Source organism: Amphiura filiformis, chromosome 15 (genome assembly GCF_039555335.1).
Source record: "Amphiura filiformis chromosome 15, Afil_fr2py, whole genome shotgun sequence".
Taxonomy (NCBI): Eukaryota; Metazoa; Echinodermata; class Ophiuroidea; order Amphilepidida; family Amphiuridae; genus Amphiura; species Amphiura filiformis.
In genome coordinates this window covers 26,798,962-26,819,301 of record NC_092642.1, presented here as the reverse complement: position 1 = coordinate 26,819,301, position 20,340 = coordinate 26,798,962, and positions in this window count along the sequence as shown.

Below are 20,340 nucleotides of genomic sequence, written 5' to 3'. Positions count from 1 at the left end.
CATTCACGTGCTATGTGGATGGGTATTTGAAGGTGTGCTTGGAGAGCTCCGGTTTCATATTAATAAAGTCGAAGATTGAACTTTTATTTCTGTACCATTTATACAGAAATAAAATCAAAGATTCAATATTGGTCTCTTGCAATTTGTTTCACCACATAAATTGGTTTTTCAAAATGTACTTTTTCAATAGTTAGATTTTGATAGATTTCGAATTACTTCTGAAAATATAACCGGTTTATGATATATTCAAATAAACTATTTAATAAAATATTAAATGCATTTATTGAGTAGTTCATCATACGAAATCATGATGCCACCTACTTCGGTAGCATATTTAATCCGGTCTCTACCACAATTCTTTGCAATTGCCTCTTAATGTACACCCGAGTAGACCTGGGCAATGGTTACGAACTGTTTGCCCCATAGTGCGAATAAAATTTGATTGTATGTAACACAGGGTAAAGTCCTTTAAGTTAATGCGGTACATCATTTATTTATAACAGTCTAGTCATGCTAAAGCCTGTAACCAATGCTGAGTTCTTAAGTGGAGAAACATATTGCGACATTGTTCTATGGTGCAGAGAAAATAACCGAACCTTCTATGGGGTCTTAGTAGATGAGATATTCTAATCCATGTTTCTCCGCGTAGCTTCGGAGATCTTCGTCAATTCTAATATTGTCTCTAACGAAACAAATTGAATGATCTGAAACAAAACAAAAAAACGTGTCGAATTTTGTGATTTTGACACGTTGAAATCCTTTTTAGAACCAGCGGCTATCAACACAAAGCAGCACATAATAAATAAAAAAACTAAAAAAAACTCAATTCTTTTCAGTTCCCAAGATAGTATAAACCAAGTTGTACGCTGTACTTACTCTTTTCTTCGAAACTACGAGTGTGCTGTCACAGACAAGCCACACTTTCGATATCACTAAGGTAATATGACCAAATTATTTCGATCTTTTGATCGACCGTCGATCCCTATTATTTATAAAATCAATTAATTGACTATTGTTAATTGAGATTACATAACATGTTATGATATTATATCTTTGGATGCAATAACATTGACCAATACAAACTTACCAGTAATTCTGATTAATTAGTTGGCTATGATGCCTTAAGCTGCCGTCCTATTCTTTGCTTGATCAGCCTGAATTCCAGTATTGTAAGCAATTCATGGAGTCTTCGACATATCAATCCAGACACCGCAAATCACTGACTGGCTACGTCCTAAATGAATAATATCGAACCTTAGGAATAAAAGAAAGTTTTTGTAATTAGTGATAGCGAACTTTAGACATAGCAGTCCTTAGAGATAGCGGAATTAGAAGACACCCGATAGCAGCTAAGCAGGAATAACATTCAGAATAACAGACACATTCCTATCTGTGACGCAAGGCTTTTCTACAAAATTACCTGCACTGTTCCTCGATGCAAATATTGCAACAGAATGTTGCTTTTTTTATGAAACACACATCTGTCACAACATAAAGGCATATTAGATTAGCTGCTGGATTAAGCCATTGAGGACAAGAGTTCCGTCCAGGCACATTCTATATACAACATTATACTGCTCAATAGTCAGTGACTTTATTAGTTATATGAGGTAAGAAAGAGGATACGTGTATGGTCAGATATAAACTTGATATAACACTTTGCAGTTGGAGGGCCATTCAACTTTGACGCGCTATTATTAAACTGTACGCTATGAATACGCACACAACGAAAATTTAAATTCGCTTGGTTTGGGTTGCAGTTTTAAAAGCTTCCAAAATTCTCACTACAACTCCTAATAGCTATATATTTTATATATAACTACAAGAAAGGCTTTCAACATTTCATATATGTTCACAAAAAATACCGTAACTTTGCAAGGAATATGATATGGGCACATAAACACAAATTTTTGTCATGAATTGAGATAAAAGAGTAACAAAAACAACTTTATTTTAAAAATGGTGCGAGTTCATAAATCAGGAATTTGCATATGATTAGAAACATGGCTTATTATCCTCATATTAAAAAATCAAGATTTTTGGTTGGTTAAGACAAAAACCTGCCGGGATGAAAAGGTATTTTACAAGACGGAAAAATACCAGTATTCAGTAAGCCATGCGACAAGAACATTGAGAAGGTTCATGCGAGCAGTGTTAAACTGCGCGCGCGTATTTCACTGAACGCAGATGAATGGCGCGCTTGGGCGCAACAAAGTCGCGCGCATGTACTCGTTCATGGTGTCAAGTCACGCGGTATTGTTAAGAAGTTGTTTACTTAATTATCGTCGATGGGCCTAATCTGGGTAACCAATTTAAACCATTATAACAACTTAGAATTTTAAGTTCAAAATTTGGAACAAAGACTAATCGATAGATAAAGGTTAATATTACTTGTCTGGCTAAAATTTAGAATGATTAAAGCGTTAAGACAGAAAATATCCGGGTTAGAAGTCCTTAGCAACGAAAATAAATTTGAAGGTAAAGCAAACGCAAAAATCACGAATTCTAACGACAAAAGTAGACAAAATGGAAATCAAGTAGAGAATTGTGAAGATATTTTCAATACAAGTTATTTGTAAATTGCCCAAGTTGATTGGATTCACATAATACGGTACATTTCGAATCGAAATTTTCCGCGGGAAAGGTAAAAAAACATACCCAAGAGTGCGACGGTCATTTTTGCAAAGGTCGCGTACGTTAATAATTTGACCTTTCACGGAAAACGCGCATGATGGCCCTCCGACTGTTGAGGTTCAATGTAACATGTAAACTCACTGTCATTGTTAGGTCATGACTCATATTTTGGAAAAGTTACAAAGCTATGAACAGCGACCGAATGAATGCTGTCATTCCCCAAAGTAGAAAATTGATTTGAATATGCCAACTGTAGTCAAAATTAAGTAGATGAGTAAGTAAGTAACCAGCATGGTCATTTCAAAGGCAATCGCTCGGTAATTGAGTAATTCTGTCCTGGTTCGAACAAGACCCAAATGAGCTGATATGACATAAAAAGTTACTTCCGCCCCGATGTCCACAATCTCTCCAACTTGCCGCTGCTTACGCGCATACGCCCCTAGATGATCAGTTTGACAAATTACAACTGCGATTTCGCGCTGCTGTAATTGGTTAGCCCGATTTTAGCCTGTTCACTCAGGATAATGCTGGAGAGTCCAAATATCGAATAGTTTTCTTTTAACAAATCAATGAACAAACAATATATTAATGAAGTATATAAAACAAATATATACTGCCTTTATTCGAGGTTCTGATTAAAACTATGGTCCCTCGTTGAGATCAATTAATACTATTTTCTTTTGGGGCTGCCCCCTCAGGAAAATAGTACTATTGATCTTACCTTTGGCCCATAGTTTTAACCAGAACCTCTCATGGCAGTATAATATTTGTATACTATGATACTGGGATAGTGCTCTACTTAATCAAATGTACTATGGACTTAATTCAAATGTCAGCATGAATAAAATATAAATGACATAACACGTAAAATCCAGAGACAATTCAGTCTGCAAGATGATAACAGTGTTTAAATGACAGAGGCGTTGTCAGCTTTATTGCTCCGGGGAGGGGTGTCGTTTACATTTCGTCCTCTTCATCTCAATCCCCCATTATTTCTACTATTCCTATTCTTCTTGCTTTGTTTCCACTTTGCTGCCTTTTTTCTGCTCTGTACCCCACCCTTGTTCCCCATTCTATTTCCCCCTCGTTTTATATTCCAATTTGTTTTTATTCATTCCTCAAAGCTCTGGATACCGGAGACAAAAACTGGTTCATAAACCTCGTTCTACCAACGGGTCTCCCTGTTTGCACTAAATCGCAAAGAAAGTTACCAAAAGCTTCTATATAGTTAACACCTTTGTTCCATAACCATTAAGGTATAGGACATTTTTTTGTTTTTGCTATAGCCCCCGAATGAAATGTATTTAAGTATGTTTGTATTCACCCAGGTAGCATTGTGTGTGAATTTACATCCGAAGTAAGTGCTATTCTTTTTTATGGGCATTTTAGTGTCTAAAATGGCCAAAAATTAGGGTTTTTTAATATTGCCGTCCATTTCTAATCGACACCCCCATAGACTTTGCATGTAAAATAAAAAGGCTCATAAAAATTAAATAGTTCCTAGTTCGAATGTAAACTCACACAAAATACTTTTTGAGTGATTATAAAGAATACTTTTCACGCGGTGGCTATGTGGAATTTTTTTAAATGTATTCCTTGTACAATGAAATTTAACAATAAAATGTCCATTGGAAACAAAGGTGATGGCCATCGTTTGCACTCATTTAAAGGGGCACTTCGTGATCCACAGCCTCATCCCCCACTTTTCTCAAAAAAAGTTGAGATTTTTATATCACTGGAAACCTCTGGCTACATAATGTTTATGTACAAAATATTTCTTGCAGATTAATTCGTTTAGCAAAGATATTGTGAAATTTGAATTTCGTTCTGGTGCACCAGAACGAAATTACAACGTATTGTCTATGGAGCAGTGTAATGCACATAATCATGCATAACTCGCAAACGCAATATCGGAATCAACTGAAATTTTGGGAATATGCTTTTTCGTGGATATGTACTGAAAAATGTCATAAAAAGAGGATGCTAGGATCACGAAATACTCCTTTAAACGATTATCATGATTATTGACAACCCTACCTTATTACCAAGAGTAAGGTATGCTATCAAAGTTGAAGGGTAAAGGGGTGTAGTTTCCACCCTTTTTTTACAAACTGATATCTTAAAGCCATATTTTAACATTTCAATAAAAAATAGAACAATATATTTTTCCAAAAAAATGTTAGTTTTTACTGTCAGACCCCCCCGGTTGAGCGGTAGTACTACGGCATGGTCATTTGGTTTGTGTATGACCGTTCCGCACGCCATATACATACTGTGTTATCGTGATAATAAAACGACTATTCTTGCGCTTTATTCAAAATTTCAGATTATGACAAAGCTACAGCACCAAAAGTCTCGACTTTTGCAGAATACGTTAGTTTAATAAAGTACATTACAATCGTGTAAAAACAGAATTTTGAAAAAAAAATGAGGGTGTTCTCGATCTCCTCAGCATATGTTACAAGATGGCGTTAAAGGAACTAAAACTAAATTGCAAAATAAGTAGCTGATAGATGGGTTGTGTGCCCGTCGTTATTATTTGGGGTTATTTGTTGTCTTATTTGTTGACTTTGTACGTATATTGGGTTAGTGAACTGTTATTTCTTTCTTGTTTTGTATTTGTTTGGTTGGTGTTATAATTTATTGTTATCATACAGGTGGCGTCAAAAATGTAAGAATTTGTCCAATGTTTCGTCTATAAAACACCCTTAAGTGTTTAAAGGTTAACCGACAAAGAATAATATCTTTCTCATACATTTTTGAATAGTTTGTAAAAAGAATTAGAGAAATACAAAACACTGTGATATTTGAATCAAATCAAATGTTCTTATTTAGATTAATTTCTTACGGCGCATAATATATGAAAAGAATATTTTGCTGATTAACACCTGTGTTTCGTTTAGCCTGGAAAATTCATTGCAGTGTGCATTTTGATATTAATCATGACATTTTGTGCCCAGGATTGTAAAGGGGAAAAAAGACTTCCTAAAGCTCACAAAGTTTGTTTGTAATGACAACCAAGCATATGTTATTTTAAAATCACCCCTAAGGTGTATAACCTAGACTAATTTTTCCACAAGTAAATTTGGGTTAAAATACCATACATTACTTCCATGCTCAGTTGATTTTGTTGCCTGGTTCATAATGCGAATAATCACGCGTTATTCTTATAATGAGAAAATCATTGCCATGTTAGCATGAAGGATATACATTTGAAAATATTTTTGCGTCGGCATTTAGTGGAGGTTAGGCAATACAGTCCTTCATTGTTATATCCAAATTATATCTGTCACAATGGGCAGAAATGTTGTATATTGTACTTATTGCTTTTGTCGTCACCAAAGTACTTCCACAAGAGTTTAGATGCAAAATGTAGTTAACTCCCGATAAACAAATAAATACAGCACTAATATTTTGGGAAAAAAAAAAATTATCTTGTTTTGTCAAATAAAACATTAGATTAGATTGGATTAGATTAGATTAGATTAGATTAGATCAATTTAGATTAGATTAGTAAGTAAGTAAGAAAACGAATTTCGACTTATGTTTTCTGTTTTTTTCTAATTAACCCAAGATATTTAATTGAGCAAATTCATAGGCTATACTCACAAATTGTTGATGCTTTTTGATTTGATCCGAGTCTTTGAATTGATCACTGCAATTGTAAGAAAGCACATTTTTTGTTTATTTTCCCTAACCCACATAACCCTTACATCCTAAAGTACTAGTGATCTAAATACGCTGATATTTCCTTTACAAAATAAAATCTACTTTGGTTGACAGCCTTCTTTTTAAATAATTTTCAGATTCGTCAGGGGACAATCCTTCTCGCCGTTGTCTTAAATAGTCTTAACCTTAATCTATAATATAAACTGTTTCTTTGATTGATTACTTTTCCCTGGTCTGTATCCTGCCCGCACATTTGTGAAATAAAAAAATAAGAAAAAAAAAAAAAAAAAAATGCTTTTACACATTGTAGTAAGTCATTTTAGCCCTATATATTTTTTGTTTACTGTGTATCCTAGTAACTCAGATCTGTGTTTCCTAACAAACTATAATTTATTCTTTTCAACATGTTCAAGTAGGGTACATGAATAGAATACATTAAACCCTTTGTTATACTCTCTATAGAAAGTCTATAGTGGTGCATGCAAAATATATAACACTGAATAAATTAAATAAACACTTATACAATGGATGAATAGTCATTAGTCAATTTAATTATATAATGTGTTGTTAGGAGAAAAAAAGGCTATTAGGTCACCGTATGTCAGGTTATAGGTCAATTGGTTCAGGACTTCAGGTCAAATTTAAGCATCAATTTTGAATACACATGTAAGAGTCTGTGATATCATATCATAATGAGGAATAATTTTGATATTCTGTCTTTAACTGGATATATATCGAGAAGTGCAAGGTGGATATACTAATATACCTTGGGATGTAAATGGTGAGTACCATTTAGAATGCCTAGTTGAGATGGATTTCACAAATAAATATAAAATAGTTACCAAAATCACAAAAGCTAAGCTAACGGAAAACTACCCAATATGGTGGTATAGGTGACAAGAAATACAATTTTTTCAACATTGCTGCAGTATGGTTGTGGTAACCTGTTACCTGGGGCTTAATTATGTTTCAGTGAAATAATGTCGCAAGTTAAAAATACAAAATATAGCTCAACATTGAAAATAGAAGCATTTTAACCAGTTCATTTTTTGATAGTTGTGGAGCACCAAGTTCATGAAGTCATAAAAGAAATCAGGAACCACTTATTCCCATTTTACATATCAACTTTATTTCCCTAACGTGTTAGCAACACATATCCAAAATTTTAACGAAATCCGTTGATAGTAAGCTTTCCAAAATGAAGTGAATTTAAATCATCAGTGATGTACCACCTTTTGGCTTCTACTTTTAAAAGCATGTAAGCTACGTTGATACCGATGCCACCAATAAAACGAGAAGATTTGCCCTTCATTTTGCATACCACTTTGTCCAATTTGTTTTGTAATTTCTTCACAAAATGCATAAAAATGCAAAAAAAATCAATGGGTGTAGTACCCCCTTAATCATTTCCAGAAATAAATCTGTAATAATTTCCACATAGATGTTGGCGCCCTTTTAAATCAAAATTAGCCTTTCTTTTCAGATCGTTTCCGACGTACCAAATCTGTATTCACTTAAACCAACACATTTTAACAACCAACATTTACATTTAAATTAAATAACTTTTATTTTGTAGCTAAAATTATAACCATAGATAATTACAATATCCAGGCACTTAAGATAAGGAAGTAAAGAAGTAGGGCTGAAGATAAACACGAGCAAGACTAAAAGTATGTTCAACAGATTTGTCATCAAGAAGCAAATCTACATTCACCAAACAGCACTAGAAAAAGTAGAAGAATGTGTGTACTTGGGTCAAGTTGTAAAAATGAGATAAAACCACTTTGACGAAGTTAGAAGAAGAGTAAGAGAAGTGTTTTTTGAAACATGAATGAGGTGATGCAGAGCAATATGACATTATGTCTTAAAAAGAAAGTCTACAACCAGTGTGTCCTCCCACCTATGACATATGGCTCAGAAACTTGGGCCATGACTCAGAGAATGGAGCAGAAGTTGAGAGTGGCTCAACACAGTATGGAAAGGAGCATGCCAGGAATTACAAGAAGAGACAAAAAACAACAGAGTGGATCAGAAGCATGACACAGGTCACCGATGTCATCCATACTGTGAAACCAAAGAAGTGGTCTTGGGCTGGTCACCTGCTAGAACATCAGATGGTCGATGGACTAAACTGGTTACAGAATGGATACCTAGAAATGGTACTAGGCACGCAGGAAGACTGAAAGTGAGACAGAAAGATGGAGGGATGAAATTACAAAATTTCTTGATGTAACCTGGATGAAAAGAGTGGAATAAATGAGAATGGCGTCACCTTGGAGAGGCCTTCACCCTGCTGTGGGTCGACGCTTAGGATGATGATGTTGACGGAACATATTAAAATTTATGCCAAGTTGCATAGTTAAATCCACCAGGAATCTTGGGAAAGTGAACACAGAGTCCACTGCTGGCAGTTCCATGTCAGGCATCGGTATGTTGTGTCCAAATACATCATAACTTTTGGTTATTTCCCACTGCCTAGAAAAAAAATTATGCGCATTTTCTTTATAAAACTTACGCCATTCTTATTTGTGACCTGGCAGCACAAATGAGCCGTAAATTCCCTAAATTGTATTCTGAGTTACGGTGTAAAATGTGTACGAAGGTCATATTCATCGGTAACTTGCTGGCCCGACATCCGTCTCATTTCGATAGTCAAAACTAATCAATAATCCTATTGTTGAAGTGGATAATAAGCTTCTACCTTAGATGGCTATAGAACTTTTAATAGCTCTGGTCTTTGTTTGCTTTTGCTAAATCCTGTTCAAGTGGTGGGTTACCAGGCATTGTATTTTGTACAGGTATGCATAACCAACAATTAACAATGGGAGAACTTTCTTAAACCTCGTTGACTTGGGGATGATTTGAAATGACCGCCAATTATGACTGTTTGATATTTATTGCCAGCAATGTGGAAAAAGAGACACATGTAAAAACGTAAAAAGCTATAATTTTGTTGAAGGAGCAAAGTTTAACAAACCATAACCCCGCTTCTGGATATCGTTTGAAGTCAAATGATATACCATTTTAAGTTTATGATGTTTATTTTTAAACACGAAATAAAGCAAAATTGACCGGGGGAGGAGTTTACGGCTCATTCGCCGTGGACGGTCACATTTTGTGCCGGCTTTATTTGTCTCAATACTTGAGTGCAAAGACAGCTAGGTCTTGCTCCCCGACTGGCCTTAAGTAGAATAAATAAATTGGTTTTTATGTTTTCATTGATTTGTGGCTTATAAATAAAATACTTTACTTGCACAAAATGTCTTTAAAGCCATATTGTAACATTTGCTGAGGAGGACGCCCTCAATATTAAAAAAACCCTGTTTTTACACGATTATAATGGACTTTCTAGGTGCTGTAGTTTTGTCAAAATCCAAGATTTTGAATAAATTACAGAAAGCGTCGTTTAATTATTACGATGCAAATGTTAGTCGAACGCGTACGCGATGTTCATAACACGGTATGTACATGGCGTGTGGGACGGTCACGTACACATCAAAGCTCCGTACGTACCGTAGCACGACCGACGGAGTGACACGCATTGGCGACATCGGCGCTGGTAGTATATCCCAATTTTCTTTGCTTTACCTCAGCTGTTTGACTCCAAATTAAAAGAGGGAAATATCTGACAGCAAAAGCTAATATTTTAATATGGAAAAGAAATACTAATCTTTTTTTATTGAAATGTTACAATATGGCTGAACTATTTGGGCATTTTAACGCATAAACCAAACATACCTAAATACTCGATGTGGTTAAAAAATATATCAGCTATCACATGCTTTTTGAATTTTGACCTTTGACCGCTCCGTTTTTAAAATAATAGACTTTTACGAAACTACCTAATTTTCAGTCCGTTCTACAAAGTCAAATTTCTATCAATGATAGTAGACGCCCCATGCGCTGATGATGCGCAGTGATATCACTCCGAATACAGATGATACAAAAAATTGCGCAAATTCCTTATATTTCAAGAACGGTGTGGTCATTTGTCAAAATTCAAAAAGTATGTGATAGCTGAATTATTCCTCAACCACACCAGACCAGTTATTCAGTTATATAGTTTTGACCTTAAAATACCAAAACAATTAAGTTTCCTACGATACAGTTCTTTCAGGGACACCCTGTAGAAGTCTTCCAATAAGCTGAAAGATAAATTGTTCTACTGTGTATAAAGGCAGAAATGAATTTCAACAGTACGTATATCAGTACAGATATCTTTCCATTTTATTCAAACAATATTGTCACGCACAGAAGAGCTTTTATATTTCTTTTTGTTATTCAATGTATATTGTTACATTTCAAAAGCCCAAAGACACATATGAAATACAATACCAACCACAAGGGAAAACATAATATACTGCGCCAATAAAGTATCCTTACACTTGGAAAAATATCACAATTTCAAAACTGAACAATATTGGGGTAAATTTGTTTTTTTAATGGATGCACTAGCTAATCCTGCACATTATGACACCACATTTAATCCAATGTAACCTTAAGAAGTAAAGTTACAAGCCATTGAATAGGCGAAGGTCCCGTTTTAAAAGTGACAAACTGGCTTATACAAGGCGCAAAAAGATTCCAACAAGCGCAACAAAGAGACAACACAGTTTCTTCAATGAAGCGTTATTTAAAGCAGTTTTTATTTCAGTTTTACTTTTCTGTACTTTTCATAACTTTCATTTTATTTGTCAGTTCTTTTGTTTCAGTTTTCTTTTGTTCCTTTTGTTTTAAATTAAAGCCAAACGCATAAATTAGCCATTCACCACTCTCAAACCAGATGTCTAGTTTTGAATAGGCCAGTTTGTCACTTTAAAACTGTACCTTCGTCTAATCAAATGCTTGTAACTTTGCTTCTTGAAGTCACATTGATTTCAATGTGGTGTCATAATGTGCAGGATTAAATAGTGCATCTATTAAAAAAAATTTACTCCAATATTGTTCAGTTTGGAAATTGTGATTATTTTTCCAAGTGTAAGGATACTTTATTGGCGCAGTATATTTTCATTTATGAAATAGGATTTTTACCTCTCGAAAAAAACAGTGTGGTAGATTTATACAAAACCAAACTTCAATTTTCCACTCCTTTATTCGAAAACCTAGACATATTGGTGTTCTGCAAGAGACGTGCTTCAATAAACGCTTTAGGGGGAAAGATGGAACCTTGGTGGTCCAAAATAAGTGGAAACTGAAAAATAGATCAAGATATTATATACCTTATTATTTACATCGTATAAACATACCATTCTCCCGGGACCAAAATATCGGCGTCCACAACTTAAGGGTCAACCATACTGCAGTAACTGTCCGTTTTCCTATACACAATACACAGTGCTCTTACCATTGACGCGTAACCTCTACAAATAGTGTATGATAGAAGTATGGGTAATTGCCTAGTTAACGTCGCTGTGTGAAAAATAACCGGCCAATATTAAAAGTACTCTTCTAAAATTCTAGAAAATATAGTTTTGTAACATGTCCTAAATTTTTAGCTAATTTAGATGTTTGGAAATATTCGCACTTTGGTGTTTTAGTGTATGTTATAGGTAATAGTACATTGCCTAGTTAACGTCACTGTGTGAAAAATAACCGGCCAATATTTAAAGTACTCTTCTGAAATTCTAGAAAATATAGTTTTGTAACATGTCCTAAATTTTAGCTAATTTAGGTGTTTGGAAATATTCGCACTTTGGTGTTTTAGGAAGGATATGTAAACGACAGATAACACCAAAAATATGAAGAAATTATTTCCAAACCGTGTTACGGCCCACAGCCATTATGTTTCTCATTTTCAAGTATGTGGTTAACAATATGCACAGTATTGTCTCATTTCGTGAACAAAGGCCACACAGTAATTGTTACCTTGCGTTTGCTTTATAATCGTTCACCCAACTGAAACTATAATACCAGCTCATTGCTCATCACACAGGTAAAACAGACACATGTGTGTGTGGATTTAACCAGAGAAGATCTGATGTAACATAGTTTATCTTGGTTTAATAGCTTTTAATGGGGTTTAAGTCCTGCAAAGGTCGTGGTGAATTCTACTGTAGACATGACTGCATCATGCTTTTGAGAAGTGATTAATGAATAGGGTTTGTTATATGGATTGAGGCCATTTGGGCATACCTGACGTTCGAGAACGTCCAAAATATATCTGATTCTTTTTGACAACAAATTTAGGGGCGAACATATTAAAGCTCCGTTTCCTTTGTTCATTTTCTTTGGTGAGAAAAATACGAATTTTGTTTTTAAATATTCCACACTTGCTATCCTTAGCAACTGACGTCCGCGGCATACACATAAGTTGCAACCATAGCTCTTTAAAAATATTAGGCAGTCAGAGCAGTTGTTGTTCGTGACACTATCTCAAATTGAATGACCAGCTTCGACCTTTATCGTCGGCTGCTTCCTATTGGTAGCTCACGTAGATGGCGCTGTCAATAACTGATCAAATATATATGTGCGGAAGGAACCAAAGTTGAAAGTTCCCCTAAGATATCCGCTCTCACGGACCATGTCCAGTGGCATACTCAGGCCGCTCTTATCCGCCCCTTCAATATCCCAATTGTCCCCCTTCGCACAAAATATGATTGGTTATACTGACAGCGCCATCTACTTTAGCTATCAATAGGAAGCAGCCGACGAGAAAGGCCAAGCTGAACATTCAATTTGAGAAAGTGGTGTGTTACAACAAGAAACATCATTGATGTATGTCAACCTCACCTTTATTTGGATTTACTTAACATGGTAAACATAGTTCGTCGAAATAACCAGACTGTATTTACACATTACTGATAATAATGTTTTACTGATACCATCTTTTATTAAATCAACATGTCACAATTCAGCAACAACTTTTTGTTTGACATAATCACATTATTAGAGCGTTGCAATAACAGCGTATAAAAGGGAATTTACATGTGTAACAGCATTGCTCAATTAGAACCACGATGGGGGATACAAAGCAATTCATGAGGTTTGGGCGGGGGTCGCCGGTGACGTAGCCAGCACTTTTTCAGAGGGTGGGCAAAGGGGGGAAAGACAACTTTTAAGGGTGACAGTTTTGATGAAAATGGTCTAAAATGAGCTAAATTATTCGTCGTCCGTATTCCATAGTGGCGTATAGTGGGGCGCCGCGAATAAACAACTTTTCGAGAAAATCGGGTTTGAAGAAATGCCAATTTAAAATCGAGTTGTGTAAATCAGACATTCATTATATTTTGTAAATGATGTGAAATTTCTGTAGTAAACTAAATAGATTTTATTGTTATATATTTTTCAAAAGAAATAAATACATACTATTGCTGGCAAACACTGACAATAAAACTATACGTCACTATGGAAAACGAACAAAACGCAATACCCTAACCTTACGTTAACCGTACGCCACCTCGGTCGCCGTGTAATCCCTATGGCGTTACTTTTCGTCGTTCGTATTCCATAGTGGCGTATAGGTCCGATACGCGTACGCCACTATGACATACGATGTTTTTCATTTTGCCGATATTTCATAATTATAAAATGTGTATAAAAAGTGGCGTATGGTCGATACGCCACTATGGAATACAAAAATGTCACTTTGTAACTATACGCCACATTTAATTAATTAATTACTAATTAATTAGCTAATTATGACTGATGAGACTTATAAAAATGAAAGAGAACATCATTAAAATCATATGTGCCAATTTTCAAAAAAATGACCAAAAATCACTATACGCCACTATGGAATACAGCCGACGCAAACCATAAAAGCTTACAAATCTTTAATATCAGGGCGGCCACATCCCACTTTTCGCAGTGGACAGCTGCCCCTTTGCACCCTCTTGGATACGCCACTAGGGATCGCGTGTTGTGTATGGGGTTACCTTTAGCTGCTCTTTTGTGGTTTGCTGTGTTTTGTTTTTATACTTTAAATAACTTTTCTTTGAGTTTCTTCCTTACCCTCATACCAGTCTCCAGTGAGTGATACATTTCTTGTGAGTATCACGTTCCGTTGACACGATGGCTGCCGTCAACCATAATATATCATTTTTCTCGTACCTTTGAATGGCTGATTGTACAAGTTAAGTATTTGAAACAATACTTTTTGGATGCAACATGGATGATCAATAAAAGATCAAATGGCAGCTATTTTATGTGCACCCAACAATATTTCAATCAAATGTGAATAGTAAAATGGTGTTGAATGAGAATAAAATGACCCAGTTAATCCCATGGTGTTATTCTCAAATGAGAAATGGATCTGAAACTAAATTGCAATTCAATTGATGCCTGTCATATTTCACTATACTGTAGGGAAATAGGCTTTTCATGATCCATAGATTACCCCGACTTCTTTCGTTCCAGACCAATACGAAAGGTACCAAATTCAATATTACAAACAACACTTCCAGTATGAGGATTTATAAGGATCTTTCCAACCATGGGTAATTTACATCAGACATAATAAGGTGACTATGACGGTAATGTAACACGAATGAAGCTAAAATGTTACCAAATACATTTCCCAAAATTTAAGATGTTCAAGTTAACAGGGAAGTTGCTATTCCAAACCTATTGAATGGATTGATTTTATCAAGAGATTGAGGTCAGAACTGGTTTTGACATTGTGAATCAGGTCCACTATTTTTTTGCCGATGTGTGTTGTCAAATCTTAGCAACTGGTGGATTATTCCTTTTGCTGTTGTGTCCAAGTTGTCAGAAAAAGCATACACTCATAAATCCCTAAAACCTTCAATTTTGGACCTAGCAAGTTTACAGATTAACGCCATTGTATATTGATAAAACTTAAGTAATATAGTTAAATCATCAACACTACAATTTATGAACTTGAGCTGCAATACAACATGTGGCTTTTCAGTATTTATGTAAACTCCTCAAAAGAAGTTTGGAAAGTTTTTTCAACCATCTATTTCTCAGATTATTTTTGAAATGTTCATATCGTGCTGCATATCAATGGACAGTTAATTTATTCCCTTTACAATGACACCACATTTGAAACAATCATTTTTCACGGCTGCGTACACGTCTTGTGAATATAGTGGGATCTCAAACATAATGTGCCAAATTGACCATTATCCTTTAACCGATTGTAGAAAATTAAGATAAGTTAAATCCATTTAAACTCTTGCATCAATTAATCACGGCCGCTGAGTTCAAATAAATTACTATGAAATTCTTCAACAGAGGACGTTCTGGATCCCTAATTAATCCTGTGTAAAGCAGGAAACAAATGAGCCCATTTCTCAGACCATGTTCAAGCTTGCTGTGTGGTTACTTTAGAGGAACGTTTTCTTTTACATTAAGGGTGTTTGTGGGTGGGTGGGTGAATGGGGTGCGCGAAAGTGAGTGAGAGTGTGTCTATGCATTTATGCTCTCATTGAATATGTGACCCGTTCTGACAAAACCTAGACTTCTCCGTAGTCCATTTGCCCATATTGTATACTCTGGCTATTACATTTAAGCATAAAACGCTGATTTGTATTAATTTGTTTGCAATTGATAGATTTTTACATCTGATCTTTTCAGTCACCGTACTCCCTCTGTTTGATAGCTTCCAAGTCGCATTTTTGACATTTCATGATTTGAATAAAAATGTATGTACGTGACACTAAGCTTCAAATTGATACCAAAATTATATACACAGCATCAATACTTTGCAAGATATTGATATTTTTTTTTAATGACACCTTGATAGTTTTCTTGAACTGCTAGTCTGAGAAATGGGCTCATTAGTTCCTGCATTGAATAGGGATTACCATAGTTCAACTGTCAATTATTGATTAAATAAACCTCTTTATAATAAGTACTTTCAAGGATTTGAAAGTCCACTCAATCCCGAGGTCAAATACCATGAAATTAAGAATTCCAAAATTTGATTTTTGAATGGGAATGTCTTAAATCTTTAAAGGCCAATAACTCAAAAACGTGCCTGGCGACTTGTTCCGGGTTTTGTTGGAGCTGGTCACATATGTTTGTTGTTTTTTTGTCGCGAGAAACGTATTAATCACCATCGTTACCCATAGTAAAAGCCCGAGTTTCACCCACCATATGGTTACAATTGAAGAGCGCAAGAAGACCGTAATTATAAGTCCATATTTTGCATTTTGAGATATGATCGTTCATGGTTTTTTTTAATAAGATAACTTGGAAACAAACAAAAAACCACCATAATATTGATACTTCTCAGGTACATGGGTATAAGCAAGAAGAATCATTTTGTATATCAACCAAGTAAATATCTGTAATATTGATCGATATTGATCGATTTATCATTTTCGGACTTACGGTCTTCTTGCGCTCGGATTGAAACAAAAGCTTATAACTCAGATTGCAGCGAGCTCAGAACAAAGTTATCAGATTTATCCTGGGAAAAGATCACATGTATCATATTAACCAAGCTGACTTTCAGGATTTAGGCATTTCAAATATCAGAACAAGGGCTGAGCAGCTCCGTTTGAACCATGTTTTTAATATTTTTCATGATGTTTGCCCAAGCTATATGAAAGAAAACTTTGTCAAATTATCTCATCTTCATCGTTATAACACTAGGGGTAGCAATTTTAACTTCCAAGTTCCAAAAATCAAAACAGCAGATTCTGCTTCCTTTTTTACAATGCAATCCATGATTGGAACAAACTACCCGAAAATGTAAAATTGTGCAATATAAAATCAAGGTTTAAAAAAGATGCTAAAATTATCCTCTTAGACCACATGGTTATATAGTTTTTAATATTGTAATATAGGTGTTTCATGTTTTAAATAGTTGTAATATATATATTTTTTCATTGTTATTTATAAGGACCCCTTTGGAAATAAGTCTCTGACTTAAAGGGATATCCTTGGCGTATTATCGTGTCAATGTTTATGTTTATGTTTTAATTTGTATTTTATAATAATTATGTTTTTGTATATATGTTCTGTGCAATATGTTATTTGACTCTTACGATGATATGCTTAATAAAATCAAATCAAATCAACTGAATGCAAATATTGGAAATATTTAACCATATTGGTAATCTATGTGCAACGACGAGCAATTTGACACCTTGTTTGTTGAATTTGAAGGTTGTTTTAAAATTTAACCTCAGTTGACCTTTAACCGGAATTGACCTTCTGACTCTAACCGAGCTCAAAATGTATGATAAAATATATATTTTCGTAATCGTTGTGATAAGACGAGTAATTTGACATGTGAAGAGTTTGTTTCCAAAAGGCGCTAAATCCAATAGCTGCCTTGTGTCACATTTTTATGGTATATTTTAACATTTTAAAAGTTTAAATAACATTTAACAATAATGGAATGGATATGTTTCTAACTCTAGCTTATTTTCTAACTATTTTTAAAATCATTTTGTCCCCCTACAAATTCTCCAATGCAACGTTTTAAAATAGCTGCCATTGGATTTAGCGCCTTTTGGAACAAAAAAAATTACTTTCTTTTATATTTATTGTTTTTGTCTTCGCACGTGGGAGGTTAAAGAGATTGGCAATTATTTTTTTTAAGATATCCAAAGAATTGTTAGAACTATTCTAGTGGTCCAATGTTATTAGATTTGCAAGGTTACTGCTACTCTTACGAATATCTTCAATTGAATTTAACATAAAGCAGCCGTTGGATTTAGCGCCTTTTGGAAACAAACTCTTCATGTGTCTTGACGACATTGGACAATTTATCATTTTTGACCCCTCTTGACCCCTCACGTGATCCCCAATTGTCAACAATTTTGTCTTCATCCAATAACTTCAAAACCACCTGTAACTCAATTTCGTCAAAAGTGGACTTACAGTCTTCTTGCGCTCAGGTCTTCAATTTGACACGACTGAAGTAACAGCGGTCCGTATAGTATCAGTGACGTTACCACGATTTGCACGTCACGTTCAGTCGCTTTTTCACACTTGATGGAATCACTTACATCCTTATCACCGCAGTTGTCTATAGAATGTGGTGTAAAACAAAAGAGTGCGCGTTTGGTTATAATGATTTAAAGATGATGTTATTATATAGTTTTGATCAGTATTTGTAGGTCATTCAATTGCAGAAGACATCTTAAGAACCACTTTACCAAATGTAGACATTATCATGAATTTCACACACACATGTATTCCAAATATAACAGGGAATATACACGCTAGTGATATATTTTTGCAGAAATACAACAGATTTTTGTGTATATCCTGATAAGATTATAGAGGATACACTACATCAGTAATGGAAACGGAAATTACTTGGCAATGAAGGCGTCTTTCTCAATTAAAATTAAATCAGATGTAACATGTTATTAGTTTTTTAGAATATAAACACTGGATTTAAGTTAAGTGTGGAATTTAAAAGGACGTATACCCACGCTAAACACTACGAACCAGACAAAACCGAGCGTGAAATGTTTACTCAATTAAACCAACTCTAACTGAATGCGATTAAGTAGGTTCGCGTTCGTACCAAATTGACTAGCTGTCAGAGAAACTTTAGCACTATGCACGGGATACGATGTGGAAACCGAAAAAACGGAGGTATTCGATGGCTAAGTCTCGTAAATATACACTAAGCAATGTATGTGAAACAATCGTTGAAGCGCAAGAGCTACGGTTTGGGCATATGTAAATCAAAGTAGGACGAAGAGTTTCTTTTTCAAATGTCTTTTACATCAATCAACAACTCAAGATTTATCAGGCCTGTTACAGTATATGAAGAAGCCACCTGTACGTTCTTTGAAAATGCCCTACTTATGAAGTATAAAACGCTTGCAAATTAAGAACGTTTTGGTACATTTGTCAAATACAAGAATGGAATTGCTGCATACATGCCGACCGCGCTTCTAGCTTTGTTTGTTATCAGTAATTACACGAGTTTCCCGTGATAATGGAAAACTATCTGATCAACCATAAAAGGAAGCTGTGGCCAAAAAGTGCGAGTAATGTACATGAATGCTGCAAAGGTATAGCACGGGCCGCCTTTTTGGTTAGTTGAACTTGATATTATCAACAGAAAAATACATTCCACCAGAAGAGTTGAATACTGGGTTTAAAGTATGGCGGTGGCGGTATCCAGCAAACATGAAGAATTCTGTCTTGAGATTAATATACTGAAATATGTTTTGAACTGGGAAAATCTAAGCAGAAAAAAAAGACAAACAAAACGGAACTGCTTTTATAGGAAATATATGTGATATCAGCAGTGTATTTATGTGATCCACAGCTTATCAAAAATAAGTAAAATATCTTACGAAATGTAAACATGTAAAATGTTACGCGTAGCCTTACTTATTTTACACATTATGGACCCATTTACAGCCTCTCACATCATTACATTCAGTCGCAATGGCTCATTATGTAAAAAAAAAGGATCGTTTTAAAAGTTTTATCTGAGTCCATAGACATCATCTCTCAAACAATACATAAACGGCCTCTCTTTACATAAAATGAACCATTGCGACTACAAATTGTACCGCATGCGTATAACAAATAAGGCCACACATAATTTAGTCTCGGTCCCAGCCGATTTGTGCTCCTTCGTCAGGTTTGTTTAGTGACGGAGGAACACAAACCGGCTGGGACCGAGACAACACATAACTCTTTTCATTTTTACATTTTGTAAAATATTTTTCGATTTATTTCAAAGAGCGTTAGAGGGGAACTTATAAGTTGCGGACTTTACTTTAATGTGAAATACCAATGATTAAATAATAGAAAGAAAATTAGAGTAAGCTTCCATTTCAACTTAACTTTAGTTTAGGAATAAAAAACAATCACTTAAAGTAGAAGAGAGGAAAAAGCATCAGAATAAAGAAAAAGAGACAGGGAAATACAAAATAAGTAGATGAAAAATGAAGCTGAAGAAGGAGCAGAAGAAGAAGAAGAAGAACTAGATATATTGCATCCTCAGAAGGCTGCGAAGTCCAGCCGTGACCTTGAAGTGACCTCTTATGACCTTGAAAAGATTTGTAACACAATTGCCTTTTCGTGAAAAATGTTGGCATTACGTTTGATAACAATCTATCTAATAAACTAATTTGACCTTTGTTGACC